We start from the raw sequence: 7,785 nt of genomic DNA, 5'->3' as shown, positions 1-7,785 counted from the left end.
GATGACAAGTTGAGAACGAGCACCTATGTTGACTAGCAAGGCAAACACAAGTGGTTGGGATTTTGACTTATGGAAAACGAGGGAAGGGCATAAACAAGAGCAACGATCGCAGGAGTTGGGTCAAGTATGGCCCAATAGGTATTTTATTTAAGGTTTAAGATACTATTTTTAGTGTACATTTTAGATTTTTTGAAGATATGTAATTTAGGTTTTAATGCATGATTTAGAAACTTCTATTTGTAATTAATTTGATTATAGAAGTAAATTATTTTAGTGAAACAAAAAGAAAATTTAAATAATAAAATAGATAATTAGTGAAGTTAGGATAATTAAATACCAGATATTTAGAAGTTCATACATTTATAAACATTCATTTTAAGTGGGTACTTTTACTTTTTAATATATGATAATACTTTTGTTTCTTCTCAATTAATTGCATTTATAATTATTGATACCTATGTTGGATGGAGCTCGATCCGCCCGATCCCATCTTCTCGGTCCCGCTCCTCTGTCGCGAAACGTCGCGGCATCTCTTGCTCTTGATCGCCAAATGTCGCGAACCGCTCCTGCTTCCCTGTTGTTCGCGAACCGCTCCCGCCTCCTCTTTGCGATAAAAGGAGCAGCTCTGCTTCAGATTTGGCACGACTCTTTTTGTGTTCTTCTTCGGCAGTTTGCTTCCACGGGACAGAGGAAGAGAAGTGCAAGCAGTAGTTCCTTTCGACAGAAGAAAGAAGAAGAAGATTTCTCTCCCTTGGCTTCTTCTGGGTGGCTTGTGGCAGAAAATAAATTGAGTTTATTTCTCTTGTACGTTTATCTTTTTCGGTGTGTATCTCGGTGTAGAGAGAAGAAGAGAGAACAAGTGAGAGATCTCTCTTGTAAGTCGAGACAATAGACTGGTGTAAATTTCTCAAGTAGTAAAATCCTCTGCAACTCCGTAGACGTAGTCAATTTGCCGAACCACGTAAATCTGTGTTCGGCTGTGTTACTGATTTCTGGTGTGAATTTTCTCGTATAATTTTTTCGCTTTCTTCGCCAATCGTTCTATTTTTCTATGTACCACAACTGGTATAAAAAATGTAGTTTTTGATTTAAGGAAAGACGATGACTGCAGATGAAGTGAATGTTTCAGGGATCGAGAAATTTGATGGCACATATTTTGATTATTGGAGAATTCAGATAGAGAATTATCTCTATGGGGAGGAACTTCATCTTCCGTTATTGGGGAAAAAACCTGAAAGGATGAATGAAACTAAATGAAATCTGTTGGATCGACGTGTTATGGGGGTTATCCAATTAACCCTATCGAGGTTCGTTGCACACAATGTCGTCAAAGAAAAGAAGACTGCAGATTTCATGACAACCTCATGAGGTATGTATGAAAAGTGATCGGCGAATAACAAAGTGTACTTGATGAATAAGTTATTCAATTTGTAGATGGCGAAAGATGTTTCTGTTGCTCAACACTTGAATGATTTCAAAACTATTACAAATCAATTGTCGTCTGTTGAAATTGATTTTGATGATGAGATACGTGCGTTGATAATGTTAGAATCATTGCCAAATAGTTGAGAAGTCATGAAAATGACAGTCAGCAGTTTTGTAGATAAATCTAAACTGAAATATGATGATATTCGTGATTTGATTTTGGCTGAGAAGGTGCACATGAAAGATTTTGGCGAGATTTAAGGTACGAGTTCGGCACTGAATGTTGATTTTAGAGGGAGATCACAAGAAAAAAACTCAAACAGAGGAAGATCAATATCAAAGTCTGGTCAGTAGACAACCTGCTAGAATTGTGGCAAGGCTGACCACATAAAGAGGAGCTGCAGAAATCCCAAGAAGATGGGGAGAATGATAGCGTAAATTTGGTATCTGAAGAAGTACAAGATGCACTTTTGCTGACAGTTCATTGTTTTGTTGATAACTGGATATTGGATTCAGGGGTTTTTTTCATACAACATTCCATCGGGAATTGATGCGAAATAATGTTGCAGGTGACTTTGGAAAAGTATATCTGGTAGATGGAGAAGCTTTGAATATGGTACTAATTGGAGACATTGACATTGCACTTCCAAATAAGAACAAGTAGACTTTGCAAAAGGTTAGACACAATTCAGAGTTGAAGAAAAATCTCATTTATATTGCGCAGCTTAATGAGGGTGGTCATTTAGTAGTGTTCTCAGATAGCACCTGAAAAGTTACCAAAAGAACATTAGTACCGGCTCGGGGTAAGAAAACTAACACATTATATATGACTACAGATTTACTCAAGCATGGACACACGAGTCAGATGTGCTTTGTGAGGAAGCGGAAGGTCGGTTTCTTAAAAGGTGGCAAAACGCCAAGGGCAGAAAAACTGGATCTTGTACACACAAATGTGTGGGGGTCTTCTCCAGTGTCATCGCTTGGAGACTCTAGTTACTGTAGAAAGGTAAGATTTGTTGATCTACCTGAAGCCACAGTGTAGGGCAGTGATGGAAGTAAATATGAGAGTGGGTCAGGGGCACTCATTCTTATTGTTCCACAGACAGATGATGGAGAATCATAGAACAATGAATAAATCTTGCAAGACGAAAATTCGAGCAAGTGATAGCTGCCGAACTTCCACCATGAAAGAAGACATTGCACAACAAATGGGTGTACCGGGTGAAGACAGAGTTTGATGATAGTAAGAGGTATAATACTAGACTTGTTGAAAAATGCTTTCAGTAGAAGCAAGATATTGCCCATGCAGTGAGAGTTGTAAGCAGAGACGAGAGTAACCTAAGAAATAGCTTGGAGGTGTAAGACTATGTGGACCCTTCTGATATGTTGACTAAGAGTGTTACCCTTGAGAAACTGAAGTTGTACGCAACTTCAGTTGGTCTTCTAGTGTGAAGACAGAGACTTTGAGTTGCAGAGATGGAGGATTCATTTTTGATGAAAAGGGCAACGCCGCTAGTGGAGGCTATCAATTTGAGAAAGAAGACGTTGTTGTCTGTGTACCGGTCTCCAAGTGGGAATTTGATGGATGGAGCCCGGTCCGCCCATCCCACCATCCCGCTCACGCTCCTATGTTACAAAAATTCGCGACATCTCCTGCTCCCAATTGTGTAATGACGCGAACCGCTCCTGCCTCCCTGCTGTTCGCAAACCGCTCCCGCTCTCCTTCATATTTGAGTTGCAGAGGTGGATGATTCATGTTTGAAGAAAAGGGCGACGTCGTCAGTGGAGAATATCAGTTTGAGGAAGAAGACGTTGTAGTCTGTGTACCAGTCTCCTAGTGGGAGATTTGTTGGATGGAGCCCGATCCGCCCGATCCCGCCTCCTAGCTCCCGCTTCTTTGTAACGAAACGTCGCAACATCTCCCGCTCCTGATTGAGAAATGTCGCGAACCACTCCAGCCTTCCTGTTGTTCGCGAACTGCTCCCGCTTCTCTTCTCGATAAAAGGAGCGGCACTCCTTCAGATTTGACACGACATTTTTTGTGTTCTTCTTCAGCAGTTCTGCTTCCACGGGACAGAGTAAGAGAAGTACAGACAGTAGTTCCTTGCGACAAAAGGAAGAAGAAAGAAGAAAAAGATTGCTCTCCCTTGGCTTTTTTCTTGGTGGCTTGTGATAGAAGAAAAATTAAGTTTATTTCTCTTGTACGTTTATCTTCTTCGGTGTGTATCTCGATGTAGAGAGAGAATAAGAGAAAACAAGAAAGTGAGAGATTCTTCTTGTAAGTCGAGACGATCGACTGATGTAAATTTCTCAAGTAGTAAAATCCTCTGCAACTCCATAGACGTAAGCACGAACCACGTAAATCTGGCGTTTCGTTGTGTTACTATTTTCTGGTGTGAATTTTCTCGTACAATTCTTTTTGCTTTTTTCGCCGATCGTTCTTCTATTTTTCTATATACCATAACAACCTATAAATTCATTTGCATGTTTTTTTCTGATTTGAATGTTCTTTTCTTTATTTCACATCATCATGAATGTTGTATGTTTGTAGCAATGCCATCATATATTAGTTAATGATATATATAATATATTGAATTGAATGAGATGAGCATATGAATGATATGGGCTAAACAGACCGATTGCATGCATGTTAAGTATAATGGAGTTTATCTTTTTATTGTACTAACTTGAAACTTTAAGGTATTCATGCACATAATTCAGAAAAGATTATTAAGAATGAAATACCTTAATCGATACAGTTTTTGACGATGCTCATTAGACAATTGAATAAATAAATGTTATAGATAAGAAAATGATATAATTGAGTGTTCATATTTGATTATAGATAATCTTTTAGTTAAGTTTAACTTTTTTGACCCACTAGTGTCTTGGACTTGATCTGTGATAAACCTCGTGCTTTTCCAACTTTACATATTTAAGCTTGCAAATCCTTAAACTTTTCTACTTGAACCTTCAAGATCTTGATTAATCAATGAGAAAAATGTTTACTTTTTAACTTTATCCTGTTAATCTTGCTTGGTAGCAAATTTTAAACAAATATTTTGGGATCTCGGCGTTGGAGCACGATGATATCATAAAGACCTTTTTTAATCTCCTCAGAATAATGCTCTCTTTGAACTACTTGAGAGACTTCTTGTTTTGCTTGCATAACATCTTGTAAGGGAGATCTCCTTTTCTAGTGAGGATTTATTATATCTTCATTTGATTATTCTTGACTTTTTAGGGAATAAGGAATGACCAAATTCACATTTTGTTGACATGAATTTTGTAACCCCTCCACTTGTGGGGTTTAAGCGAGGATCGTTTATTTTGTTTTGACTTATTCAATCAGTTGAGCGAACGTCAAAATTTAGATAACTTAATTTATCAGATTATATAAGTTTCAACAGGATAACTATTGTCATTAGATGGACAAAACAAGTCTTTCAATACAATCTTATTTGGACTTGTTGAATGTGGATAGTAGTCATCAACTCAACCATATTTGAGCTTATTTAGTTGACAGTCAAAACCTATTAAAGGCTTAGGCTTGAGCTGTAAACAAACTTACTTTTCTCTAACTTCACCTGCGGAAGTTCACGAGTTCAAAATTCTCTCACTCATTTTTTAAAATTGTACAAGTCTTAGATATGAACCTATTTTTGAAATTGCCTTTTGTGTAATTTGTTTGACGATAGATTCATTTTTGCTCAATTGATTGAGTATAACTTTAATATTGCAATGTTAAAAATTCAATTGAGGATCTCACATCGGACATGACGTCAACTTCAATGATAAAATATAAAATATATTTTGGTATCTCGGCCCAAAAATTGATATTAACCCCATTTAATTTGTATTTAAAGATAAAGTAAAAGACACCTAAATTTTATCAAGCCGCCTCCTCCGATCAGCCTCTCTTCTCCCCGTAATTCTTCTACTCGGTCTTCTTTAAATTTAAACATTTACTTCCAAGTTAGCTTTAGTCTAGGTCCACTCAATAAACTTGGATTAGGTTTGGGTTTAGGTTCGACTCAGGTCGATTTCAACCCAACCTAACCCAAATTCACCTAGTTCAAACCCAAACTCAAACCCTAGACCTGACCCAAACTCAAACCCTAACCTAAACCCTAGGCCTTACCCACCAGGTCTAATCATAAACCTAATCTAAACCCTAGATCTGACCCTAATCTAACTCAGGTTCAACCCAAACAGACCTGACCTAAACCATAACCTAACCCAGGTCTGACCTAAACCATACCTGACCCAATTCAAACTTAACCCAGGTCTAACCCAAATTTGACCTAAACCTAAACCAGATGTCAAATTTAACCTTAGATCTAATCAAAGTCAAACAAAAGCCAACTCGGGTCAAGCCAGCTTTTCGAGTCAAATCCAAACCCAATCTAAGTAACCCAGCTTGACCCGGATCAAACCTAAACCCAACCTAAGCTAACCCGGGTCAACCCAACATAATCTTGGTCGAATCCAAACTCAACCTAAGCTAACCCGGGTTAAACCCAAACCAAACCTAAGCCAACCTGGGTCAATCTAGCTCAACCCAGGTCAGCCCAACTTAATTCAGGTTAAACCCAAGTCAAATCTAAGCCAACTCGCGTCAACCCAAATCAACCCAGCTTAACTCATGCTAGCTTAGGTTCAGCCTAGGCCCAAACCACTCAACTCATATCACCCCCTAGCTCCATCCCGAGCTAACCTAAATTGGAAAGTCAACTTTCCTCAGCGCAACCTTAACCCAAGTCTAATCCAAGGCTAAAAATACATGTTATTTCATGTTTCATATATTATTTCATCTCATGTTTCATGTTCCATATGTTATCTCTTGTTTTAATTATTTTTTCATATAATCTCATATGTTTAAAAATAAAAATAAAAAATATACATAAAACAAAAACAAGGACGAGAACTTCTCAGTTTTTTCCGTAAATTTCAAAAAATTAAATTTCAAATAAAACATAAATATAAAACTTAGAAAAATTTGATTTTTAATATGTCTAACAAAACCTAGGAATTAAATAAAACATTAATGCAATTATTGAACTTTAAATAAATCACATCAAAATAAAGAACAAGAACGAAACCTATACAGATCTGACGTGAACTTTAGGTAGCTAAATTAGACACCGAACCGAGTGCCACACCTACCCTAGGTTAGCATGAGTATAGAAGTTTATGTTAGTTTAGGTACGTAGCTAGAGCTAAGGACTAGGATATGCAAAACAACAAACTACCCCCTGAGACTAGAGGGAATACCTTAGAATGAAGTAACCTATGATTACTGAAGGTATTTCAGGCTGCCACGAAACTGCAAATCTTCCATGCTCCGACATTTAAGGGAGATTCCTGGTTATGAGGCTGGGCATAGTTGACGGATATCAACATTCCCGGGACGACGGAAAGGCATGTACATCTTGACCGGGGACGTTATTCCTAAACTCTAGGCTAGTTTGCCATAAAATTCCTTATAGAGTCTAGGGTTTTATTTCTCATCTATAAATTCTTTCCTACCCGACTCTATCCTTAGTTTAGGATTTTTAATCATTTATGTTAGTTAAATCCAACATCCCTAATTTATCTTTTGATTTCATTTGATCAGTCCAAACTTTTCAAGTATCTCTTTAAACTTATTTCTTGGGCTTTTCCATGACGTGTAATCATCGGATTGTAAGTCCCATTCTTTTGAACTTAATTCTTCCAACTTGGACTCTCCACTCTAATTATGAAAGTCTGGTATCTGATAACTTAACTTATCATATTAATAGAGATGTTTTCTTTAAGGCTTACAATTCTAAAAAATGTAATTAACTATAAGGGTTTCCCTTTGTAGGAATGAGAATCCATAATTAAAATAAATCTTATCTTACACCTGTAAGGTAAGAGAAGAATCCTGGTTCCGCAGATCCATAAATCCCAAGGATTTTTCTCATTTGGATAATTAGATCTAGTCTAACATAATATTTCTATTTTTCGAGATATTATTCTTCGAATGTCGTATTCGATCATCTAGATAGGAATTTTTCGAGGTCTATGGTGGTCCCAACAAAAAAAAAAATCCCACCATGCGGCAGTTGTGGGCAGGGGTTGGGATGGACTACTATACCAGCTGGAAGAGCTGGAGAAGGCTGCGATTGGCTGTGGAAGGCATGCGAGGGATTTCTACAGGGTCTGAAAAGAGGGTTATAGAGCCTTGTGGCAAGGCCTGGAAGGCTGGGAAGGGGCGGCAACAGAGGTGAGTTCAAAGGGGATTTGGTAAGGATAAAGCGGGATCGAGCTACAACTGGAGCGGGATCGAGCTACAACTGGAGCATATATATATATATATATATATCAAGTGATAGC

Source organism: Phalaenopsis equestris, unplaced genomic scaffold, assembly GCF_001263595.1.
Source record: "Phalaenopsis equestris unplaced genomic scaffold, ASM126359v1 Scaffold000552, whole genome shotgun sequence".
Classification (NCBI taxonomy): domain Eukaryota; kingdom Viridiplantae; phylum Streptophyta; class Magnoliopsida; order Asparagales; family Orchidaceae; genus Phalaenopsis; species Phalaenopsis equestris.
The sequence above is the reverse complement of the archived record's forward strand: the minus strand, read 5'-3'. Positions refer to the sequence as shown.